The following is a 26,045-nucleotide window of genomic DNA, read 5'->3' on the forward strand; positions in this document are numbered from 1 at the left end:
TGCTCCAGAAAGAAAATAGGTAATTTTTATTTTATTTTTTTGCTCAGTCCTTGAGGCATGTTGCCCCATCAGCCTTCACTGCCCTCATTTCCTTTCTCTGAACTCTAGATTATTTGTTCAGGAAGTGACTACAAGAAAAAAGCTGAAGACTGGAGAAATGTGCTGCATCTTAGGTTCAGGAGCAAAGTTGAAGTCACTAAAGTTCTAGGAAAGGCTCTGCAATCTGCTGGTATCCTGTAGCATCTCTGAAATAAGATGCCAGCTGAAGGCAATTTCTCACTTTACATTTTATAAATGTATATGTTTCTCAAGTACAAAATGCATAAACTTCCTATTAGTTGGGAACAGCTCGTACACACTAAAATTGCCACTTTTTCCAATAAACTATATCTAAAAGTGGCTCAATTCTTTCTTGATGCTGTCTGTACATATTTAATGAGCAAAAGCGGGGATTTAACACACACATGCATCATTCTCAACTAAATCAACAAGATGCCTGTTTATTAAACCAAGGATTCCATACCCAGGTAGGAAACGTAAGGGAGAAGTAGTCTTGAATCTGAGTGAAATTGTCAGGCCTAAACAAGGCAATTGTAGAGTGTAATCATATGCACTTGTACTCAGAAGAAAGCTGTATTTGTCCCATAAAACGTGCTCCCAGATAAGTGTGCACAGGATTGCAGCCTTAGTCTGCAACTCTGATCATCAGCAGTTTTTTTTAAAGTGTAAGGCAGGAAAGTTTATTTAGCTTTCCAATTTCAGATGCCAGCTAAAGACAAAAACAACCAAAAACCCTCCTCTAAACCTAAAGGATGAAATTCTCTGCATTTTCTGAAAACACAACCACAAACTTCTTTTCCTGTGGTCATGCCTGGCTTTCCTCTTATTTTCCCTGTGTCTCTTAACTAGAGTTTTTAGCCTGGTCTATAAGAATGCAAGTCCTTTCCACTGAGCAAGAACTTCCAAAATGTAATACGTGTGCAAGCCCTAAAAGAAGAACAGCTGACTCCTGAGATGCATTCATTAAACACAGAGGCTCCATAGTAATGCTAGTGTTCCATTCTCTCTTTGCACACCACACCACTATGAAGGGATTTAGAAAAAATTACTTAAACTACTCTAACAGGGTGGGGAATCAAGAGTTTCAGCTGCTCAGTCACAGACAGACTATCATATATGATGCAAATATTTTGCTTTATGTGGAATGAAACAGAATTTCCAAAGAGCAAATGCTCATGTTGTAATACAGCATCATTCTGCATTGCTGACATGTGAAGTCACCAAATCATGTCACCGCATAGGAAAAATCTGATTACAAGCAGGCATGCTGAGTATGCTTAATGCTATTCTTTCTCTGGGATTCAATACATTTTACGTGCTTTTAAAAAAAAACAGAATGTCTACACTAAAAAGGTGACCTCCAAGTAGCAGTGCTGAAAACACCTTGTCATATATTAGAGCAGCATTGACCAACTTGATGCCCTCCAGATGTTTTGGACTACAACTCCCATTAGACAACTAGCTCTGCTGGCTGGGGCTGCTGGGACTACTTACTAGTTCAAAATATTTAGAAGGTACTAGAGTGTGGAAGTCTGCATTAAGAGAGCTGCTGCCAGTCAGAGTGGACAATATTGAGTTAGCTGGACAAACTATTTCAGCAGAAGGGTTCAGTTTCACTGATAAAGAGGCAAACACAAATTGCACTCTAAGCACATAGACGCACACAATTTGAATTCCTATCAAATTGAAAGTTAATAATGCTGGAGCAGTTCTTCTCAAATCATGAAATAATGCATGGATATTACAAATGTGAGTTTCACTGCAACATTCATCAGCATTCAGTTATATATATACAGAATTATGCCTTATTTGCTTGCATTAATTTTAGCTCTTTTTTCTTGTTGTGCTTGCCCTACCAGCAGAACTACTAAAATATAGTTATACAACAATATTTTAAAGGGAAATTTAACAGTCACTCAGCTAATAATAATAATAATAATATTTATACCCCATCCATCTGGCTGGGTTTCCCCAGCCACTCTGGGTGGATCCCAACAGAATATTACAAACACGATAAAACATCAAATATTAAAAATGTCCCTAAACAGGGAAGCAAACCTTACTACTTTAGTCTGAAAAAGACAAACGGTGCAAATTAAGGCTACAAAACTTTGTTGAACATCTGTCACTGAGACTTCCTACAGTTTCCTAGATTGCAAAAATATGAAGCGATCTGTACCCCATACTCATCAACTGAGGCCCTTCTTCATGTGCCCCCTTCATGAGAGGTCTAAGGGTGGCAACATGAGAATGAGTATTTTCTGTGGTGGCTCCCTGTTTGTGGAATGCTCTCCCCATACAATTATGGTGCCATCATTGTGTATCTTTACGCGCCATGCATTTCCCCCCCTTTATAACTGGGCCTCTGTCCTTTAACTATCTGTGGCCTTATGGAAGTGGGCAGGATATTTTTAATGTACTTCTTTTTCCTCTTGGTTTTAATTTATCTTGGGGAGGGGGGTCTCTGTCTATTTGTTTGGTTGTAAGTTGCTTTGGGCTGGCCTGGAAAAACAAAGTGACTATATAAATAAACAAATAACAGAATGTATAAATAAAATGCATAAATAAAATGCATAATAAATTGGGGGTAAATAGGATCCCCAAAACCTGCAGTTTTAGTCTAACTGCAATGACTAAAAAATACTGTAATATGAATCATACTTCTGCAGAGGCTAGACAGTTTTAACTTGTCCAATCACATTTTTATTAGACCATAAATTTACTGCAAATCATATCATGCCTAATGAAGCCCATAGGGCTGTTGGCCTCAATGGTATCTTCACATACTGCTCCATATATATATATGGATATTATATGGATATATTATATATTATATATGGATATATTATATGGATAACATTACTCAGGCTCCTCAAGCAGGATAACTGTTGCGTATTAACACATTCCACAACTGCAAATTCACTGTTTTATACATAGGAAGCATCTGTTTTAGAAGTGATCTTCTTTGTTGGAAAACTCCACAAGCAAAAATTGTCACATGCTATGCCTTGCATTTGTACCCTCTGAAAAAAAATCACCAGATAATCCCTACATCAAAAGCCCACTGTTTGTCCATCTGACAACTGCTTCCAAAGAATGCAAACATGCCATCTCTATCAAGTGGTAACAAAGATTACTACAAGTGTTATGTGTTGTGTGCCCAGTACTGAAGGTAAGAAATAAATATTTTGCTGCAGATGGGTAGCAGAAAATTGTTACCACTTAGGTTTTTTCTAATGCCAATGTGAGCTCAAACATTAATAGCACATCTGAATGTTCTAACATGTATATTGCTTGATGAAGTATATATGCTTCACAGAGGCAAAAATGGAATTTGCTCAGTAAAGCAACAATTATCCACTATAGGCCATGTCGCTTATGGGAAAAGGATGCTCATTATTATAACAACACAGTTCCAGGCGTAGTTAATGCCTGTTTTCAGCAGCTCAACTCTTTCCAAAAGCATACATATGAACTACAGTCAAGAACCTTTATTCTGACATGATTAAAAACTCAAATCCTATGTCCCGCTGTGCAAAGACAACAGAGCACAGAATTGTGTTCAGGGTTTTCAGACCCGTAACAGTAGATTGCTGTGCTGGAAGTCTGCCGTTCCTATTATTATTATTCAATGTATTTTTATACCACCCTTACTCCCATAGGAGTTCAGGGCGGTTTGCAGCATAATAAAATATAACCAACACAAAGCAATAATTAAAACATCTAAAACTGCGTAGCTAAAATCAAAGACACAGTGCAGCAAACATCAATAGTAAAACTGTTGGGGAGGAATTTAATGTACTGCTAAGCAGGCCACTCCACCAGTGCAAGTATTTCTGCTTCCCTGATGGAACATTCTACTTTCTCCCCTGACCTCAGTGTTGTTCTAGGGGTCTCTCAATTCTCTTCACAGCCAACTTGGGGTGGCAAGAGAGGCACCTGGAAGGAGGAGCAGGGGAAGCCCCGTTGCACTAATGGAAGTCCTTGTGTGGGTTTCTGCTGGCATGACTAGTTAGTTGAATTTGTCCCATGGACTCCATAACACATTTATGTCCTCCAAGCCCAGGCAAACAAATGCACGATCAGACCTAAAGCTTGTCAACATAGGAGACAGACCCACTTTTTCAAGAAGAGAACTCCACACTACCACTGAGAAGACTCATTTTCATGTTACAACACCACAACCCATACTCATTGGCTGGACCATGAGCTGTGCTTCCCCCACTGATCTCAAAGCATGAGCTGGTAGGCATTAGAAGAAGCACTCCTTTAGGTGCTCCGGCCCCAAGCCATTCATATATCAGTGCTAGCACATTGAAATACATCTGGTAGCTCACAGACACAGAGTGCAATTCTATAAGGATTAGTGACATCTGAACCCATCCTGCTACTTGACTAAACTCTACAATTCTATGATTCTACAATTCTAAACTCTGTGATTCTATGATTCTATACCTGCTGCAGCTACAGGACTGTCTTCAAGGATACCGCCACATAAGGTCACAAGGTCAAACTGTGAGGTTAATACTGCTGAAGCTGGGCTATCCTAGTCCTGGAATGGCCATAACTAGTGAACCAGTCATAGTTGGATATCACTCAGGCTTCTAGCAACAGCTTGGAATAAATGAGTACCCACAAACTATGTACCTGTTTTTTTTCAGGAGAAGTACAACCCACTCCAAAACAGGCAATTCCTCCAATTCTTGGACCCAAGAAACACCTGTCCGTAGCTCCTCCATCTTGTCAGGATTCATTCTCAGTTTACTGGCACTCATTCAGGCCATCACTGCTTCCAGACATTGGTCCACCTCTCCTAATTCATTTGTAATGTAGTGTCATCAGTAAATCAGTGAGACCATGCTCCAGTTTCCAAATGAACCTCCTAGGAATTTCAATAGTATGGAGGACAAGTAAGTTCCTTGTGTCATGGGGCTGAGCGAAAGCTCCTCAATGGTAATGACCCCACAGGCAGAAGCAGAATCATTGTAACTGAGTCCCAACCGGCACAACTGCTCAAGGATATCATGGTCAGCGATACCAAACACTGTTTGTCCCCTGAAAAAGAATCAAGATGACCAAAGCTGTTTCAATGGTGAATACAAACTGAAATGGGCCTACACATTATCCATGCATGTCTGCAGCAGGCTAGCCACCACTCTCTCAATCCCCCTGCCCAGGAAAGAAATATTTGCAACTGAATGGTAGTTATCTAATACTTGGGATCAAGGAACAACCTCTTCAGGAGGGACCACACAACAGTCCCTTTCAAGGCAGCAGGCATGTACCTTCCCACAATGAGGCATTAACCACTCTCTGGATCCAGCCAGTCAGTCCCTCACTGTTAGATCTTAAAAGTCATGATGGCCTACCCCTGCAACACCCAGTCCACATTGTCAGGATACAACAACTGAAAGTGATCCCATTAACTTTTACCAGATAGTATAGGACCTGCATGAACTGTGCTGTCAAGTTCAGAGTGGATACGAGCTCAAAACGATCGCAATAATTAGCACTGCTATTCTAGAAAATGAAAGTATTGCATGGCACAACAGCAATGCTAAGGCAAATTTTCGGTATGTGTTTTTCGGATATGAGCGTTACGGTATATGCAGCTCCTTGCAACCCTTATGAAGTAGCACCAACATGAGCACCACCACCTTGCAAGTGCCAGGCATTTCTTTGAAATAGCAAGGTCAGCAGAGACATACAGCTCTCTGCCCCAATTGTCTCACATAAAACACTGTGGCACTGTTGCAAAGGCAGATAATGCTAGCATTTCCTCTGGCATGGTACTGAAAAGTCTGAAGATAGTATATTTGACAAAGTGCCTGGAACAGCTACAGTATTCTGTTCTTTCCTTCTTGCTTCTTGAACATGAAGCCTGAGAAACATCCTATACAGTATGTACAACCCAAAATACTGCATCCCACATTTTAAACGTGATGTAATTCAAATAAAGTTACCATTTCACTTGCTCTGTGCCCCTAAAGCTTGTAAATTATTAAATTATATTTTACAACCTCAAATTTTAGAACCAAGAGTTTATTATACCAATTTAATTATAAAAAGAATAAGCACAATTCATCCAAGATAGGTATTCTGAAGCCCATGACATGAGATGTTTGCAGATCCAAACATCTAAAATGGGCAGGGGGTTGCTGCCATCATGTCTAATTTGGATCTTAAGAATCAACACGTGCTTCACTTTGCTCCCTACAATCAGTGGTTATTTTAGAGCACTCAATTTACATTTTGTCCAAGAACTGTAAATTATAATAAAATGGTGGGCATCTGAATAACTATTCTCCTTTTTCTGTCACTGAAAGATGAACTAAATTAACTGCAAAAACAGGACCCTTCAAATTTACCTTTCAGACTAAACCACAACAAATTGTATCGTCTGCAAACATAACCAAAAGTGCTCAACAATTGTTTAAATGCTGACAGAGTTCTCATGAGAAGAGTTTGTTTAAAAGAACTACAAATTGTTACACATTTTTTCAGGTAATACAAAGAAGAATGTGGGGCTGAGAACACATGTGAGCAGGTAAGTATCCTGGAAGAATTTTCAATTTCTATGCATGCCTTTCTAACACACCCTGTCCCCACTTCTGAGCATAAGAAATGAATGTACCACAGTAATGGAGCAGGGGTCAGGGAGAGAGAGAAAACGTTTTACAAACACTATGTCTTTTAGGCTACAATCCCATACACGGTTACCTGGGAGTAAGTCCCATTGATATTGATGTGACTTACCAGACATGCACAGAATTGTGCCCCTGATGTTCTACTAATTTCCCTTCATTCATCATCTTTCCTGATGGAAGCAGCAAAGATCACTCTATTTTTTTTTAATATTTCACAGGTTAAAAAAGAGGGGGAGAGAGAGAGCTGGCTTTAACATACAAATTGTGATTCTGCAGGCACAGCAAAATGCTGGCAATCCATGTGTGGTGTTAGGAATCCTTCACTAGACTAAATGTGCCTGGAAAGATACTGAGAACAGTTCAGTGGTATCTTCTGGAGAAAGAGAAAGAAGAAGCCCCAGGGAATAAGCAAATAATAACAACAACAACCAAAGGAAGAAGGGAGGGGGAAAGGGGGTCTCTTTCAAACCTCACTATGCTTGAGCATTGTGTGAATCTCTTTTCTTCGCTGAAAGCCTTCTTTGTCACACACACACACACACCAAGATCTATTTGCAAGAGGGGGAGGAGTCACTTTATTATTTTCCCCACTCCCCCTTTTTGCAGTTAAGTTGCAGCACATAAAGCCTTGGGATGAATCTCGGCTGTTTCCCCCCCTCCCCTCTCTAAACTAATAAAATCATCAGTCTGTGTGAGTTCAGAAGGTGGGGATCTGGACAAATTTCAGCATTTTTGCCAAGAAGGAAGGGGGAAGCAGCTTGTGCATGTGGAAAACTCTACTGTACTGTATAGGACAACTATCAATTATTAAAGGATTACATCATTGTAGTTATTCTCACCCTCTCCCTCATTCAACGTGCCACAAAACATTATCTAATTGATCCTCTTGCAATCACAATGCATCCCCATCAGGGGTTGACAAATGTCCCTTATACTGAAGCGGAATCCCCTTCTTTTTAAAAAGAAGGTTTTTGTATTCCACAACATCTCAGCACGTAGAACCTAGCAGGCAGCAGTCCTCATTTGAGAAAGCTCAAGCTCTACTCTGTAGATCAGAGGCATCATCTCCAAAGTGCCCCTGTTTTGAAAATCCTGTCATATGGCCATGCCAGTCACCAACCCCGTCAGCAGCAGGGTCACAAGAAGGGCCAATCCTACAGAGCAGACAGCAGCTCACATAAATCTCTGCTTTTGATAGCTATGAAGCATTTCTGCAAAGGCGTGGGACAGGCAGCCACACACGCACACACACACAACATCCTATAAATCTCAAATGAAAAACTTCTTAACTGCAGACTGTACCACCCAGAGGCCAGCACAGGGCACCCTTATCCAACAAGAGCTGGACACAAATGGCATATGGAAATAGCCATGCTTTAGAAATTACTTTACAGTATTATGGCTCCCCATCCACACCTCTCTGCCATGTTCGACGATGCCGTTATTGCACGGTGAATGAAAGCGTTCTGTTCTGGTTTCCAAATCTTCTTTAGGCCCAGCCACCACCACGCCTCTCGAATTATAAACGGACCCATGCCTCTGGTCCCATCATCACTCCCTTTCTAGCTCCCATCCCCTTTGGTCTGGCGTTCACACACACGGCTCTAGAGGTGGGAGCTCCGCGCGAGAAACGACATGCAGCAAGACAATTGCTCCCAGAGCCACTTCAGGAGAAGAGCGCGCGCGCACACACACGCCAGCACAAAGCGGGGAACCCAGCCCGGTGGTGGTACAAAAGCCGGCGCATGCCTCGTTGCCCTCCCTCCGTCCCTCCCTCCCTCCCTTCTATAAGGCAGGGGCTGCGGGAAGTCCGGGCGGCGCGTTCTCGTGCTTACCTGAAGCGCAGCCGGACTTGGGTCTGCAGCGCCGCCTTCACCCCAACGCCCCCTCCCCCTCGCGCTCTCTGCAGGGTCCGGAGGCCGGCGGCGGCGGCGGCAGGCGTCCCCTTTCCAGAGAAAAAAAGCTCCGGGCGATATCAGTCGCTCGCTCCCCCTTGCTATTCTTAACGGGAGGAGGGTGTGGGGTGGGGTGGACGTCCCTGCCTCAGCGGCCGGGGGGCGCCAAATGGCCGAGGAGAGGGCGGCAGCTTTGTCTGGCGCGCGGGCTGCTTGTCCTAAGGAAGATGGGCTCGCGCTGCGCGGCTCCGTTGCCTCCTCTCTCTCTCTCTCTCTCTCTCTCTCTCTTTTTGTGCCCAAGACTCAAGCCAAAGCCGCTTCAGTCTGTCTCCTCCCCTCCTCCTCCCACCACCGCCACCCAGGCTCCTGACAGATGGCGCAACCGCAGCATCGCTGCTTTGGCGCTCCTCCTGGCCAGCTCGCGCGGATGGAGCCTGGGCTCCTCCACTGCCTTGCCTTGCTGTCCCTCGCCTCCTCACCCCTGCGTCAGTTCACTAAGCGGGGAGAGGATGGGGAGGACGCACGCGCGGAGGAGGAGGGAAGACTGGCATCCCTAGCCGGCCTATGGCGAAGCGCTTTTGGGGTGGGTTAGGCGGGGAGAGGGGACTCCAGTTCTTATTGGCACGCGCGCCACTACGGAAGGCGGGCGCAGTGGGATTCGCTTCTGCACATCCCATCTCGGGTTGCTCTGTGGGATGGATGGGGTGGGTGCGCCCAGCTGACAGAGCGCTTTGTTGGGGAAGGGTGCTTTCAGCCGCCCAATGAAACGGAAAGGAAACTGGAACAGAGGGAGAGATTCTTCCTTTTTTTTTTTTTAAATGCCTGGGCTTTGCATGGCAAGGATGTGAGAGTGAGTGAGTCAGAGAGTTGGAAAAACCAGCGTGTCATCTCATCCGCCCTCAGTGACCATCCGCGCCAGCATCCCTGTATGAATCAATGCAAGGAAACGTGAAGAGGGATCTGGTGGTGCTAGTTTGATCAGAATGACTTGATGCTTTTCACAGTTTGCTAAGCCATAGAAATGTAGGTGTTTTCTACTGACCTAGTGGGCAGATTTGGTAGGTTAAGTTTGGGCTGGGCCAAATGCTAGAAAGAGGCTCAAAGTTTCCATTTGGGGCCACCAAAATCTGGTTCTGCCTGTGCTACACACCTGTTGGTTCCTTTTCAGGCACTGAATGAATGCATAAATTTACAATGTACATCTCCGGTGCTCTTAACTCCAAAAGAGAGCTTGACCATGCCAAAGTTTCCTTGACCTTCATGCTGATTAGGGAGGGAGGAACACTGGCATTTAGCACCTCACCTCTTGAATGGAAGGTCTGCTTTCCACCATAAAACATCTGTTTCCTATTCTTCAGTAAAACAGAATTCATTGAAGTGTTGCACTTTGTAATGCCCGTAGAATTATGAAATCCTCAGTTCAGCCTGCCAAATGTTTTGCAATAATATGTGGGTGGGTTCAGATAACATGACTTTGTTGGTCTTCATTCATATGACAAAGAAAAATATAAATTGCTTCCCAATCTGACTGCAGTCCATGAGTGTGTGTGCTAGGTGGAATACACAGACACACTCCATCTTTTTAGGGTTTTTTTAGTATGATTATGTAGAATAGCATATCTAGGCCACTTTTTGGTCCCACACAGTGGTCTCCAAAGCAGTGACAGCAAGGCATTTGCACTTGTCTTCAAAGTATAATTTAAAGGTAATGTAATCTGCTATCCTATACACAATTATCCCATTGAACTCATTAGGGCTCGCTTCTTAGTAGATACATTTGTAGGATTGCACTGAGATATCTATACATTGGAGGTAAACAGAAAATGAACATATCAAAAGTAAACCACCAAATTAAATTTTACCTCTTCTCATGCAATTAGAAATATACATCATTTCTATGTGTAGAAAAAAAGTCACTTGTGGAACCTTAAAGACTATCAGATTAGATTAACACCTAATTCGCTCACCCCTTCATTGTTTCAACATGTGTAGAAAATTATGTGCCTCTTAAGTTCTATGCCTGACAGTGCATTGCAGTCAGAGGTAGATCTGCAATCTTATACACTTACCTGTTTAACTCAAAACAAAAAAATTCCTTCCAGTAGCACCTTAAAGACCAACTAAGTCAGTTCTTGGTATGAGCTTTCGTGAGCATGCACACTTCTTCAGATACACATACATTGTTTAACTCAATGAGACTTAATTTTGAGAGGGCATGTATAGGCATGTGCTCCTCCATAATATATTTCAGCATTTCAGGGACTGTGCTATTGCTCATTAAGGATACACTAACTGCAACAGTCAACTAATTGCAACAACCAACAAACATGTTTATTGTGACATAATATTCTATGGTCAGAAGTGGGTTTATGCCACAGTAACTGTACATATACTCTGTCTACATTCACTCAGAAGTAAGCCCCATTGAATTCCATGACTAGTGGTAAGCATGTATTGAACCCTACAAATTGGTTAGCCTTAACCAATGGACTTAACTAACTCCTTGTGCAAAAGGTGAGGCATAAATGTAAAAATAAATAATAATACCAATAAGAAGTCAATGTTTACTATATCATTATAATACAAATCAATAAAATGCTGAAACAAGTTATCAAAGTACTGATGAGAGAAATAGCAGGATACACACAAAGAAAAAGTCTATTGTCATCCTCCTTGTAGCTTACAACAGAAGAACAATGATAGGGTACCACTTCCCATCTAGAAGCAGCCTAAGTGTAGAAACATTTCAATAATTCCCTTCTCTATCAATGTTTTGCTTTTTAAATGATGTGAGCCACCAGTGCAGTGCAATGAATAAATCCTTACTCAGAAGTAATATACACAGAAGTCAGTGGGACTTACTCCAGCCCAAGTAGGTTTCTATGCATAGGATATGACTGGGCTGTTAATTTCACATAGCTGTTTTCCTTTTATCTCAGAATTAATTAAAACATCCAAGGTTTTCTGCACATTCCTAGCTCCTTCTAACTTCTGAGCAACGTATCTATATCCTTTGATCACACATCATTCCAAATGTGGTATTTTGACAGTTTCTGTGAGCCTTCAGAACCACGTATCAAAGATCCTTTGACTTTCATAAGAGCAACCTGAAGACAGCAGGTATTGAGATGGAGAGAACAAACAGGGTTTCACAAATGTGATCTGTAGCAAAACGTTGCACTGTAATGTGCTTTTGTTCACCGTTCCAGCCAGCCATGCCTTCCTCTATTTCCCCATGCCCAATACCTGCCCTCCCACTGCTAACACACACTCCAAATTCTACAGTCATTAAGCATGATCAGTTCTCATTGTGCTACAGTATTTGGAATTCCACCCACCTCGGGAATTATTCCTTTTAAAAGTGAAATATACTCAGAGTGGATTTAATGCTCTTTATTCAGTTCATAGTGGTGAGGAGCGAATGAAAGTCCCCTCAAAGTATCTGCTTTATATACATTATTTACACAATGGGCTGCACATGATTGGCTAATTCCGGAATTCTCCTGTAGGCCAATCAGGTTGTGGATTCACTTCTATCTGGAGCTGGATTGGGTGGCTCCTGCCAACCAATCATACTGCTGTATTGTTCTAGGACCAATCAGACTGCTGCATTCTGAATCCTATTGTTCTAGGACCAATCAGACTGCTGCAGTTTGGATCCTATTCAACTCAGTCCATAACAAAAAGAAATGTACTTCTGGAAACCTCAGGATATCCCCCAGCCTGGTGATACCTCCAGGAGTGGCCGGTGCAATGAGGGAGTGCCATGCCCCTGTCCTCCTGAGAGTGGTGCTACTTCCATTATTTCTGCTTACCTGGGTGGGGCAGAGTGATGGTGAGGTTGTGGCTAAGCAACTGCCCCAACGGGAGTGATGGATTGGCCATGTTGCTGCACCCACACGGCTCTGGCCTTGATATCAAAATTAGGAGAAATTCATGCTAAAAGGCTAATGACTTTTTCATGAATACACACACACACAGAGAGAGAGAGAGAGAGAGAGAGAGAGAGAAAATTGATGTAGAAATGTGAAGTACGGGACTTAAGATTGTGGGAAACTAAAATCTCAGTGAACTCAGCAGGGCTTCCTTCTGAATAAACATGTATTTGATTAGGTTTCATAGGTCTGCCTTCACTTTGAAAATATAAATATTTTGAAAGGAGATAAAAATTCAGAGCCAACTATGCAAATCTAGTACAACCTCCAAGCTTTGCTGTCCAATCTTCTATTGTCTGTGAAAATAAAAACCCAAATGATTACTATGATAATTTTTACAAGTGAAGTGCCACATCAGATTACACAAAACAAATCCTTGCTAAAGCCTGTCATATTAAAAGGTCATATTCCCCTCAAGCTGCTCCGCCTCACTTTTGGCAGGACTTTAGAGAGGGAAACCTTGTGGAGCAAAGGAGATGAGTGGGTGGGGAAGAAGAGCAGGCAAAACAACTAAATAATGTACCCAGTTAAGACAGGAGCATGAAACTGTGGGTGACCAAGGAGGAAAGTCTGGTAACTCCCCATCACGACCCCTCTAGGCTGGTAAACACTGGATTGGACAAGTGCCATCCATGATGCATCTCACAGTCATTGTAGAACTATATCCTTAATGGAAAACATAATGTGGAAACATAATGGAAAACCCATCTCCAATTTTAAGTCAGGAACAGGTATGCTGGGGAACTCACCAGGATTCTAAGGTAAAAAAATATACAGTGGCACCTTGGGTTAAGTACTTAATTCATTCCGGAGGTCCATTCTTAACCTGAAACTGTTCTTAACCTGAAGCACCACTTTAGCTAATGGGGGCCTCCTGCTGCTGCCGCGCCGCCGGAGCACGATTTCTGTTCTCATCCTGAAGCAAAGTTCTTAACCCGAGGTACTATTTATGGGTTAGCAGAGTCTGTAACCTGAAGCGTATGTAACCTGAAGCGTATGTAACCCGAGGTACCACTGTATATCCTTCCCACAATTAAGTGTGTGTTTTTGTGTGGTGTTTTGTTTTTTGGCAATGGAAATGTTTTGCAGTCCTACTCCCTTGAAAAAAAAAACTTGCAATGTGAAAAGCAGCATTCTGTTCCTTCTCCTTTAGATATGCTCTGCCCTGATGGGATGCTATCATGATGTGGAAAATAATTTGACCAAGGATGACAGGTGCATGAAAGCTGCAGGTAAAATTAAAGTGCCAACACACATATTTTACTGTTTTATTTGTTTGTTCAACTTATATTGCCAACCATCAGTGAAACTCTCTAGGAAGCTCACAAAACAAAAGCAAACATAATACAGTCTTTTAAAATACAATAATTAATGCAGCAAAACTCAATAAAAAATAACAAATATAACTTTCCATAGCAGAGACAGAGCAAACAGTTTGCAGCTCAGCTTAATACACGCTAAAATATATGATTTTCTATATGATTGGTTGCACTATTTCCAGGTTAACGAAATGTTAAAAAAAGATATTAAAGAAAGGGGTTATGTTGAAAAAGATTCAAAGTTTCAGACAGATGTGATAAATAATAATTCTAAAATTTTGTCAAAAATGTATAAAATATTGTTGGAATGGAATACCAAAGATGAGGAAGTCAAATCGGTAATGATACAATGGGCCAGAGATTTCGGTTATAATATTCAGTTTGAGGACTGGGAAAAGCTGTGGAAAGAGAATTTAAGATTTACTGCATGTACAGTACTTAAAGAAAATGTCATGAAAATGTTCTACGGATGATATATTACACCAGTAAAATTATAAAAAATGTATAAGACGTGCAACAAATGTTGGAAATGTAAAGAAAAAGAAGGTACGTTTTACCATATGTGGTGGGAATGTAAGAAAGTGAAGGGTTTCTGGGAGATGATCTATAATGAAATGAAAAAGATGTTAAAATATACATTTGTAAAGAAACCAGAGATCTTTCTTTTAGGAATTACAGGGAATGAAATTAGAAGAAAAGACTGTAAACTTTTTCAATATGCAGCCACAGCAGCAAGAATTCTACTGGCCCAGAAATGGAAACAATAAGAGATACCGACAATAGAAGATTGGAGACTGAAGCTGACTGATTATGCAGAGTTGGACAGATTAACCGGAAAAATTAGATATCTTCAAGACCAAAAGTTCATCGAGGACTGGGGGAAATTTGTTGAATATCTGAAAAGAACATGTGGGATTTCAAGAAGCACTGTGAAAGCACAGATATATTGTTAAAAATAAATAGGAGTGGGAGGGAAGTTGAATGGCAATATAAACAGAGAAATGCGTAACTGAGAAGTAATTATGGATGATTGTCAGAGAAGCCGAAGGAAGTCTAAAAAGAATCAAATTTGTGAAAATTTGTGAAAATTTGGCATAATTGTGTATTTGTGTTGGAAAATAATAAAAATTATTTTTTTTTTAAATAAAATATATGATTTTCAGTGAGTGACTGGCTCTTTTTTCCTCATACTACATTGTAGTATGTATTGTAGTATGCTGAGGTTGTAAGTCCACTTCTGGTCCACCTACACACTAAAATACAAATATTTTACTTCAAGTGACTGGCTCTTTTTTTCTCATACTACATTGTAAAAACTGCTGAAGATGTAAGTCCATTTCTAGTACACCTACATGGGCTGCTAATTTGTTACTGAGCCAAGTTCAAAGTGTTGTTTTGAGAGCTATAAAACCTTACATGGCTCAGGACCTCCATTCATCCAGGACTGCCATTTCCTATACGAACCTACATGAACCCTGAGGTCTATCTCTCAAGACCATTTTCTTTCTGCCCCTCTGAGAGTGATAATGAGAGGACTGGCTTTCTCTGTGGCAGCAACCTATTAAGGAATCCACTTTGCAAGGAGGTTTGCCTGACGTTGACTTTGTCTTCTCGGTGCTCAGTGGAAATCTTTTTATTCTCCTAGGCATTTGGACAACACTAAGGTTGGGGTTTTGTTTGGTGTTTTGGTCTGTTGGATGTGGGTGGATAATTTATGTTGTAGGATGATTTATTTGAACGCTTAGTATTTCTACATATGTGCTGTTTTAATTAACTTTATACTGTATTGTATATGATAGCTTTGAGTTTTATTGTTTTGTAAACTGCTTCAGGACTCCCTTTGAGTGTATGATGCAATATATAAATTTAATAAACTTAACTAATTAATGTATCCAAGATTTTCTCTGCAGTATTTGTCTATGTGATAGGAGGCATTGTTTAATATACTAAACTATAGCAGCACTGCAGGCAAAAGCAAGAATTCTTGTTCTGCTAATTCTAGAAACACTATTGCACAGTATATATGGTCATATTTTTGTTGCATTGTGTATTGCCTCTTGAGAGGAAAAGTGGTATAATAATACATCAATTACATATCTAGGGCTAGCTCAAGACAGATTCTATACTGAAAATCTGCAAAACAATGAAAATTTAAATGCTATCCAGCTACATTTTAAAACCAGGTGGGTGTTTGCACTCAAAAGCATTTGTAATTTGTTACTTGCTTTGCAGTGTGTTCTCAGTTAACACAAAATCCCTCTTTAAAATATAGCTGCATATATGAGAATGTTTTTAATATGTAATATGAGGATGTTGTCGGGACGCGGGTGGCGCTGTGGGTAAAACCTCAGTGCCTAGGACTTGCCGATCGTATGGTTGGCAGTTCAAATCCCCGCGGCGGGGTGAGCTCCCGTCTTTTGGTCCCAGCTCCTGCCCACCTAGCAGTTCGAAAGCACCCCTAAGTGCAAGTAGATAAATAGGTGCCGCTTTATAGCGGGAAGGTAAACGGCGTTTCCGTGTGCTGTGCTGGTGCTGGCTCACCAGCTGCAACTTCGTCACGCTGGCCACGTGACCCGGAAGTGTCTCTGGACAGCGCTGGCCCCCGGCCTCTTAAGTGAGATGGGCGCACAACCCTAGAGTCGGACACGACTGGCCCGTACGGGCAGGGGTACCTTTACCTTTACCTTATGAGGATGTTTTACAAATAACGTTTTCAACAGGATTTTTAGGAAGATGTGATTCTAAAAAGGAGCAATAACAAGTTTCCTCATTGCAACCACAAATTATACATGATTGGTCAATGATGGTGTTTACATTATCGGAACATTAGTCCTCATAACTAGTTGCAGGGACCCTCTTTCTAAACCTTACAGTTGATCTGGATGATGAGAAATACAAGCTTCCAGAACCTCACATTTTAAAAATTAAAACTTAAAGATGTGGTTAAATTGGCTTTCATCCTATCTTGTATCTATCTATAAACAAATACAAAAATGAATACAAAAACATAATATTTTCCTTTGCATTTATTTCATGAATAAAAATCTGTTTGGTTTTATTTGCTTAAGTCGGATTTTCTAAATTGTGTAGCCCCATGTTTGGGGGAATCAGGAGAATATGGAAGAGGTGAACTTGACAGCTGAGGAGGCAGTGGGACTTGCAACTGTCTGCACTTGCACTTCCAATGCCCTATTCAGCATCACATGTCTGCAATATATATTTATGCAACAACCTGTCACACTGACCTACTTGGAGAAGACAGATGTTGCTTAGGAAGGGTGGTGTCTTTGTGAATTTGCGTCTCAGCAATTCTAACATGCTTTAAGCCTAATTCCAGAAGAAAGGCCGTACATATTCACAGGTGGCAGTAGATGCCTTTAGAATTTGGATAGCTTGATGCAACAGAATGATTAGAGCTGTGCAGCTGCCACATAACTGGGACTTAGACAAGGGATGGGGAACCTGTGGTCCTTCAGTTGGAATGGTTGCACTCCAACTCTGATCATCCCTGACTATTGGACAGACTGGCTGGGACTGATGGATGTTGGAATCCATGTACATCTAGAAGACCACAGATCCTCATTAGATATTCAAATCAAATGAAAGTATCCCATGATCTGGGGCTCTGAATCTAGAATGAGGTATGTGTTGTTGAACCACTTGGGAATGTGTTGTTAAATTGCATCACAGTGTCATCAAATCTGACATATTTTTAAGATTGCCCTGAAAGCCTAAAGATGTCAGGCACTAGGCAGAGGAGGACGAATGGTGGAGACCACCTCCCCATCCTGATCCTTCCAGGGAGGAGGAGGAGGAAGACAGTATAGATTTACAACAGGGGTGTGTGGGAGGTCACAGCTCAGAGGCAGATGAGGGAAAAAGTTGGGAAATCATGGGAGAGGAGAAGCAGGCAGAGCTGGAGCAGCATCTGGCTTACATGTTGTCATTAGAAAGCGTTCCAGACCCACCATCTCCTAGAACCTGGCAAGCCTTAAAAGTAGGAGAGCAAAGTTTGAAGACAGAGGGCACTTAGCAGCACCCATAGAGGAGGTGATGGTGATGACAAATGAGGAAGTGGGAGAGATGAGCGGGGTGGAGATTCAGGACAACGCCATTATCCAAGAGGCTCTCTTTACAGCCTCTCTCGGTAAAGTTTGAAATAAAAAAGGAGTATAATAAACTTTTCCTTGTCTTTACACTTTCCTGGGCAACCAGCTGGGAGCCGCTGACAGCATCCTGACAAAAGTTGTTATGTTTTAAAGAAGATTAAATTTCTTTGAAAAAATGATGGGAAATTGAAACCAAAAGAATTAGGAAACTCAAACCAGCGCTTGGGAATTATTTAAAACCATGATACTATAAGCTCAGAGAGAATCACAATCTAGTTTAAGAGGATGCCTACATGATTAATGAAGAGAGGCAAGGAAGTCATAATGAGCAAGAAGACTTCCTTTAGAAAGTGTTGGTCTTGTTCAAATTATGAGGAGGCAAGGAGCAAAAGTAAGCTGGCAATAAGGCAAGCAAGAAAATAATAATCTGATGAGCCTATTACTGAAAATATTTGGCTCTTGCCCCACCCACTAGTGGCATGTGATCCTCAAAAGGTTGCCCACTAGGGAATGTGGCTGTTGCTCTCAGACTGAGAAAAATTCCCCACCCATGTGTTACAGGACAAAGAAGAGAAAACGTTCCCATGAATCACGGACTGAAATGACAAACAAGCTTATGGAATTCTATGCTTAGAATTCTATCTCCTTCACTGCAGAAGGTGTTGAACAATTACCCAGGCCCAAGATACTTACTGTTTTTTTCTCTCTCTCTCTCTCTCTCTCTCTCTTTAATTTTCATGACGTGTGAAGAAGAGCATGAATTTCAGCCTGTTTCTCGCTGGCTGCAGTCCTGTCAACAATGGCTTCACACACTATCAGAAGTCATTGTCCCCCAGTGGTGCAATGGGTCAGTGTGTATGTATGGCTGTTAACCATAAAATTGTTGTTTTGAGCCCACCCAGAGACAGCTGTGGGCAGGATTCCTCAGGGTCCCTTCCAACTCTACTGTTCTATGATTCTAATTGGTTATGAGGTATATTCATGTTCAGAAGCACTGCACCTCTGAATACCAATTGCTGAGGGGTATACAATATGAGGGGAGGATTGCTCCCATGCCCTGCTTGTAAACTTTCTGGAAGCATCTGCCTAAGTGCTTAGAAATAGTATGGATGGAACTTTTACCTGCTTTGGCATGGATCTGTGCACATCTTATTTTTAAATATTTTTGTAGCCCTGCAAAAATACCTTGTTCTTTGAGGTAAGGCCAAAGAGGTTGCAAATATATAGAAATATCCCTAGTTTCATTTTGAAGGGTATGCATTAGTATTGCCATGAAATTTAAAAGGACTGCCAAATGACATGAATAAATTCCACAAAAAAGCTAGAATGTTTATTAAATAATGTTTAGAAAGAGCTACATTAGTCACGACTGATTCTAGGCACCGTCAGACATGGGGTAATCCTTAACTTCTGGCAATAAGAAATAAAGCAGCAATCTTGCCCAGTTAGGATGAAATTAATCGGAGTGTAAAGCAGCCTTTACACAAGATTTAAGCCCTAGTGGCTAAAAATACTAAGCTGCATCACTATATAACAGAATTATGGAAATATTTCATCTGCATGCATATTTAAGACTGTGTGAAGACAGTATTTTTTTTTAACCACAATACACTATAATGTCCTGTATTCATCATTTCTCATAAAACTGTATTTCAATTAGCCGTGTGGGTGAAGGAACTTGCATTCATCTCTTATTGATTCTCCTTTTGTGCTTCAGCTTTTAAACAATGTAAACAATGTAAAAAATGTAGCCTATTATAGGGCAGCTTGCTGGCTCCCAAGGCTATCGTCAGCGTTCATCAGGAACTGCAGTAACAGTGTATTTGTTCTGCATCGTGGCTAGTCATTAAAAAAAAAAATTAAAATCTGTTTTTCATGTTTTCCATTTTAAATATTCAATATGTCACAACCAATTTAAAATAAAAAGCGAAGCTTCTGCAACCCTATGCTATAATATGCAATTTTTAAAGACTGAAAGAAACACTCATTTAAATGTCTTTTTTTAGTCTTTAAATGTCTTCTGAAAACTTTTCTATATAACTTTCCAAGCTAATGCAGGCAATTAAGAATATAACTATATATAATATTTTGTTATCTCTCATTCTGAATCCTCTTTTTCCTGCCATATCACCCTGGAGCACTCGTCATGTTGTGAGTTCCCCCAGTCTGGCTCCATGCCATTTGCTACAGTGGGAGAGGAGCATTCTGGTGAGTTCTCTTAGATTAGGGAGGCAGGACCTTACTGGATTCCAACTTCCATCATGGCCAACAGTCAGGGATGATGGGAACTGTAGCCCAACCACATCTGGAGGGCTACAGGTTTCCCACTCGTATGTTAGATGTTATGTCATGAAGAGCAAACATTTGAGTCATGCTCGACAAAGGCCTGGTGAGTGCAATGTAGCCACATGATGCTCCCCTGATGCTTTGGACTGCAACTCCCACCAGACCCAGCCAACATGGACAAGAGCCAGGAATTATGGGAGTGGTAGTCCAAAACCTCTGACGGACACCATATTTGCCACCCCCCAGTTTAATTTATGGCCTAGCTGTTCGGGTGCTCAGAAGGATCAACAGAGTAAGTGATCTTTGGGAGAATGATCATTGTGTACAGTTGTTCACTTGAGGAAGCAACCTAGCTTTCTAATATGTATAATAATAATAATAATAATAATAATAATAATAATAAATTATTATTATAATAAATATGTATGCTCTTGTGTTAGCTATCTTCTGCAATCTGGGCACCATTTTGCTGATGTTGGGTCATTTTGCAAGGCTTAGGCTGGTCGTGTCTAAAGGCTTAAAGTATTTGGTAAAAAGACCTTGCTTGTTTCTTAGATGCCAGGTAACATCCCCTGTGAGCTTTAGCATGAAAGAAAGGTAATGTAAGAGAGCTGTGATTGTTCTATGAAACACTCTGGAGGAATGCAGAGCAGAGGAATCATGTGGCCATCTCGTAGCTCAGATAGCCCCACCCCCGTGTTAGCTGTGTAGGGAAGCACACTTTCCACCTGCAGTTTCACTCTGTCACTTAACATGGCAGAAGACCAAACTGAATGACAAAGTCTATTTCACAGAGCAGAATCAAGTGATTCCACATAACAATAATGCAAAGAAGCCGTTCTCTTTAGCTGGAGATAGAGCAAGGAGGCGCAGCTGACAAAACACATTGTCAACACCGCTGATAAGAAATCCCTGAGCAGGATGTGCCACATGAAGATGTGCAAAAACATCAGGAACCACAGAGCTTTAGAGGAAACAAAACAGGAAGCATGTCCCGAATAATCAGAGAGCAGGCCCTAGACAGGTTACCCTGCTGAGTCAGGAAAGAAAGGAGCGATCTGTTCAGGGTGGAACGTTAAATGTGAACATTATCATTGTGACAAAATCCTGCCAAAGATGGACCATGGGAAATTCATGCTGACACTCTTGCCTTTCCACGCTTCATCACCAAATAAGTGAGAGAAGGGAAGGCTGTGGGAGCAGAGTGTAACTGACATAGACAGGGCTTTTCATACGCTCTGTGAATATACCATGGCTCTTTCTGTTGCAAAGGGGAATAATCTGGGCCTGGGAGCCTTTGGCTCAAAGAACATCAAAGCCTTCTATGCACAGCCTCAGAGCTACACTTTGAAATCACTTGCCTTTTAAGACTCATATCCAGCAGGGCTGGGGAACCTCAGGCCCAGTGGCCAAATGCAGCGCTCTATCTGGCCCTTGGGACTATCTGGCCCAAGGTCACACATCCTTCTGAATCATAGCCCTCTCCTCAGGCCACACCCCTCATCAGCCCTACTTTCTACCCTCCCTGAGTGGTTTTGCTTGGCTAGAAATTAGATAATGTCTATTGTTTGTGTTATGTACTGAAGTTCTCACCCTGGGCCAGCAGGGGGATACTGTAGATAGTTATGCAAATGAAGGATCGAAAAGTGACGTTCAGTGATTGGATAGTTTGTATGCAAATGAAGGATCGAAAAGTGACGTTCAGTGATTGGATAGTTTTAGAAAATGGCAACAGTTACATTGTTCTGGAGCTCTATATAAGCAGGCTGACTGAGCCCCTCAGCTTAGTTCTGACATTTGAATAAAGAAGAGCTGTTTGAAGAATCGCTGTGTTGTCTGCTATGTTCGCCCACAACTTAACAGTTTGTGTGGAAGTGGGAGAGGAGCATGCGCAGGAACTAGCTTGCCATGCACAGATTAGAGCTCTATTTGTCGCTCTGCCCACCAGTGGTATGTGGCCCCTCTCAAGATATTGTCACCAAACTTGGCACAAGGGTTTCTGAGGTTGGGTGGTGCTCTTTGTTTGGATGCCAGCTGCCATTTTTAATCAAAATGGCTGACTGAAATGTGACTTTGGAATGATTGCACTGGGGTTTTTTTTGCATAGGTTCGGCTGCTTCCCAATATATTTTCACCAAACCTGAAAAGAGGGTTTCTGAGGTGTAGGTGGCAGAGTTTGTCACTGTTGGGATGCTAGCTGCCACTTTGAATCCAGTTAGCAAACCAAAACATGACTTTGTCATGGCTTCACCTGGTTTTTTGCATAGGTTCAGTTGTGTCTTGATATATTGTCACCAAACTTGGCATGAAAGTTCCTGAGAGGTGAGTGGTGGACTTTGTCACCATTTGGATGCTGGGAGCCATTTTGAATCAAGATGGCAGACCAGAATATGAGCTTGGCATAATGTTGCCATTTTTTTTTTTTTTTGCATAGGTTTAGTTGTCTCTCAATATATTGTTGCTAAACTTGGTACAGGAGTTCACGAGGTGGCAGCAAAAGTCTTCCTTGATGTTTGGATGCCAGGCATCAAGATGGTGGGCCAAAAGGTCACTTTGGATTGACTTCACTTGATTTTTGGCGTGACAGGTTCAAATTCACAAATTGTACTATCCATTTAAAACTCACAATGTCTTTTGGTTTTTAAAAATACCTGGGCAGTGTGAGGCACTCCCCTGCTAGAACTAACATAAATTAAAAATGGGCAAGCCACCATTTACTTATGTTCTCCTACATAGACAACCTCAAAAAATTGTCACAAGAGTTCTTGCTCAGGAATTCAGTTTTGTGAGTTATGGAAGCATATATTTAAAGGAAACCATTTCAGCTTGGACTACTGCAATGCACTCTGCATAGGGCTACCTTTGAAGGTGACCTGGAAACTACAATAATCCAGAATGCGGCAGCTAGACTGGTGACTGGGAGCGGCCATCAAGACCATATAACACCGGTTCTGAAAGACCTACATTGGCTCCCAGTACATTTCTGGGCACAATTCAAAGAGTTGGTGCTGATCTTTAAAGCCCTAAACAGCCTCGGCCCAGTATACCTAAAGGAGCATCTCCACCCCATCATTCAGCCTGGACATGGAGGTCCAGCTCCAAGGGCCTTCTGGCGGTTCCTTCCCTGTGATAGGTGAGGTTACAGGGAACCCGGCAGAGGGCCCCACCCTGTGGAACGGCCTCCCATCAGATGTCAAGGAAATAAACAACTACCTGACTTTTAGAAGACATCTGAAAGCGGCCCTGTTTAGGGAAGTTTTCAATGTTTGATGTTTTATCGGATTTTTTACATTCTGTTGGGAGCCGCTCAGAGTGGCTCGGGAAACCCAGCCAGATGAGTGCGGTATAAATAATAATTTATTATTACATCATCATCATCATCATCATCATCATCATCATTATTATTGGAAGCTGCTTTGTACCAAACCAGATCTTTGGTCTAGCTAGCTCAATGCAATCTACACTGACAGGCAGTAGCTCTCCAGGATTGCAGAAGGCTTTCCCAACCCTTCCAACTTCAGATACCAGGGAATAAATGTGGGACCTTCTTCATGAAAAGCATTTGTTCTGCCACTGAGCTAAGGTCCTTCTCCATGTTTATCAAGGTGCTTTTATACACATGCAGTTAAGCCACATATGAGATGCTACAGCTGATACACAAATAATTCTGTGCCACTTGGCACTTCTATGACTAAATCAATTTTCTGTAGGCCACTGTTGAACAGTTCCCTAGAGTTTAGCATACCAGAATGCAATCCAAGTTGGCTTAATCCATGCTAAACCAGAGAACCTTTTGAAAATGCTAGAGAAGAAAGGCTATTTTCTTGGACTGTGTTTTTTCTGTATAGTAAAAAGAAGCATTTAAAATTATAGATGCAATAACCCAATATGCCACTGCTAGATTTTATTGAGTGGATGAATGAAAATAATTTTATTTGTAATTAACTTTTGTTCAGGTGTTTCATTTTCTATTACCGTTTTGAGATGATGAATGGCTTCTAGCTTATTTTAACATCTAGATTTTTATGTTATCATAATAGTGACCTCTAGTGTATAGTTTGCAGCGTGTATGCTATGGCATTCTCAAATGATGGAGAATTTTGTTTCATGCAAAAGCTGAAGGTCCTGAGTGCAGCTTAACTGTGCATTCTTAGTTTTTACAGGTATGAAGAAAACAAATTAAACCCCAAACAAAACCCAGAACAAAGAACACCTAGCAAATCTCTATCCCACCTGCCCAAAAATCTGGATTTTACACATTTAGGACACCAGAAATGTTAATGTATTTTCAAATGCCGACAACGTCTTGCTAGAAAGCATCTAGTATTAATGCTGTAATTCCCTCCCCCAACACTAGATTAGCTTCATCATTATTATTCTGCATATTCAAAATGGATAGGCATCATTACCCAAATTATATATCTTAAAAAGGGTCTTTCACTGTAGGGCAAACTAGAAAAGAACATTTAAATGGAAAGCAATTTTCTCTCTTTGCTGTGTTCTGTATTCCCTTAAGTGGTGTTGAAGTAAAAGCCTTCCTTGTGCTCTACACTAATTTTCTTTTTTTCTCCTTTAATCCAACTGTGAAATCATAAAACTTCATGTTTATGCCAATGATTTGTCACCATGGATACATCATGATGTCATACATTTATTCACAGGATATGGCCTCCTTTGCTGCAAAACTCATGGGAATAGATATGCTAGGAATGAGGCCTTTTTGAACCAGAAATGTCTATTGAAACATTTTGCTGTTAGCCTTTTTGGTTCTCAATTAATAACAGAATCGCTGATATGAACTCCAAGACCAACCATGATGCCTTTTAAATTACCCTGAATGTGATTTTGCATGTCAGCTATCTTTCACTTGAAACTCTCTTTTATAGATTTCCCATCCCACTTAATAATATATTATTATGGTTTTGGCAGTCACACTGCCATCCTTTTGCATAATTTCGTTCTGACATTATGATGCAAATTTTATCCCAGCCCCAAAACAGCAGTTTAGTTGTAGCCAGAAAAGCTCTGAAACTGCTATTCAGCCAATTTACCCCCAAGATGTCTTTCAGAAGCAAAAGTGTTGTATGGCTTCATTTAAGAAAAGCCACAACACTGCAAAACCTTAAAATTCTTTTTTTTAAATGATTCTTTTATTGAGCATTTTCTCTTTTGTTTTCTTTAATATACAAAAGAGCAACAATATTGAAATTTTAGAAACCCTGCAACTGAGAGCATTGTTTACAGTTCAAAAATTGATGCAGAGAGACAAAAGGTAAGACAAAAAGAGCTAATGGACTGGATGAGGTTAATAGAGATTCAATCCAGACAAGACAGCTGTGCTGTTGGTAGGTGATTAATTTACCTGGATGAGTGGTGCTCAACCCATTCTGTATGGAGTTGAACCCATCCCTAAAGAATAAAGATTGCCATGTGGGTTGCTTATCAATCCGACATTGTCATTAGAGGCTCTCTGTGACTGAAAATGTCTTTTAATAACCCAACTGTGACAATACTTGTATAGAGATAGCTGGCCACAATTACATGTGCCCTGCTAACCTGTGTCCATTGTCATTGGTCCAAGGTAGGGCTAACTGATGTCCCTTGTAATTGGTCCAAAGTAGGTCTACCTTCTTGCATTCCTTTCCACCCCTTATTACACCTTTTTGCAGTCATTTTATCCATTTACTTTTTGCTCTGTCCATGACAAATATATACCGGTAGGTCTTTGCAGAGCTCCTGTGGAAATCTGCTGGCCCTCTATTATATTGGAAGCTATTCTATATCTTAAGAGAAA

The 26,045-nt window shown here is 41.2% G+C and overlaps 1 protein-coding gene across 22 annotated transcripts in view; it reads right to left on the reverse strand.

The window, feature by feature from the left end:
• FYN (FYN proto-oncogene, Src family tyrosine kinase) overlaps positions 1-9,113 on the reverse strand; it is a 109,079-nt gene extending 99,966 nt beyond the window's left edge. For 14 of the 22 annotated variants that reach the window (XM_083731338.1, XM_083731327.1, XM_083731339.1 and 11 more), the window contains exon 1: positions 8,543-9,096. The gene's annotated coding sequence lies outside the window, so the exon portion shown is untranslated. Of the gene's footprint in view, positions 1-8,123; positions 8,448-8,542 lie in introns of those variants that run through there. The other 8 variants (XM_083731322.1, XM_083731333.1, XM_083731331.1 and 5 more) reach the window with 5 other exon arrangements.
• Between the last annotated feature and the right edge of the window lie 16,932 nt (positions 9,114-26,045).

This window comes from Podarcis gaigeae (assembly GCF_964106915.1).
Source record: "Podarcis gaigeae genome assembly, chromosome: 3".
NCBI classification, from domain to species: domain Eukaryota; kingdom Metazoa; phylum Chordata; class Lepidosauria; order Squamata; family Lacertidae; genus Podarcis; species Podarcis gaigeae.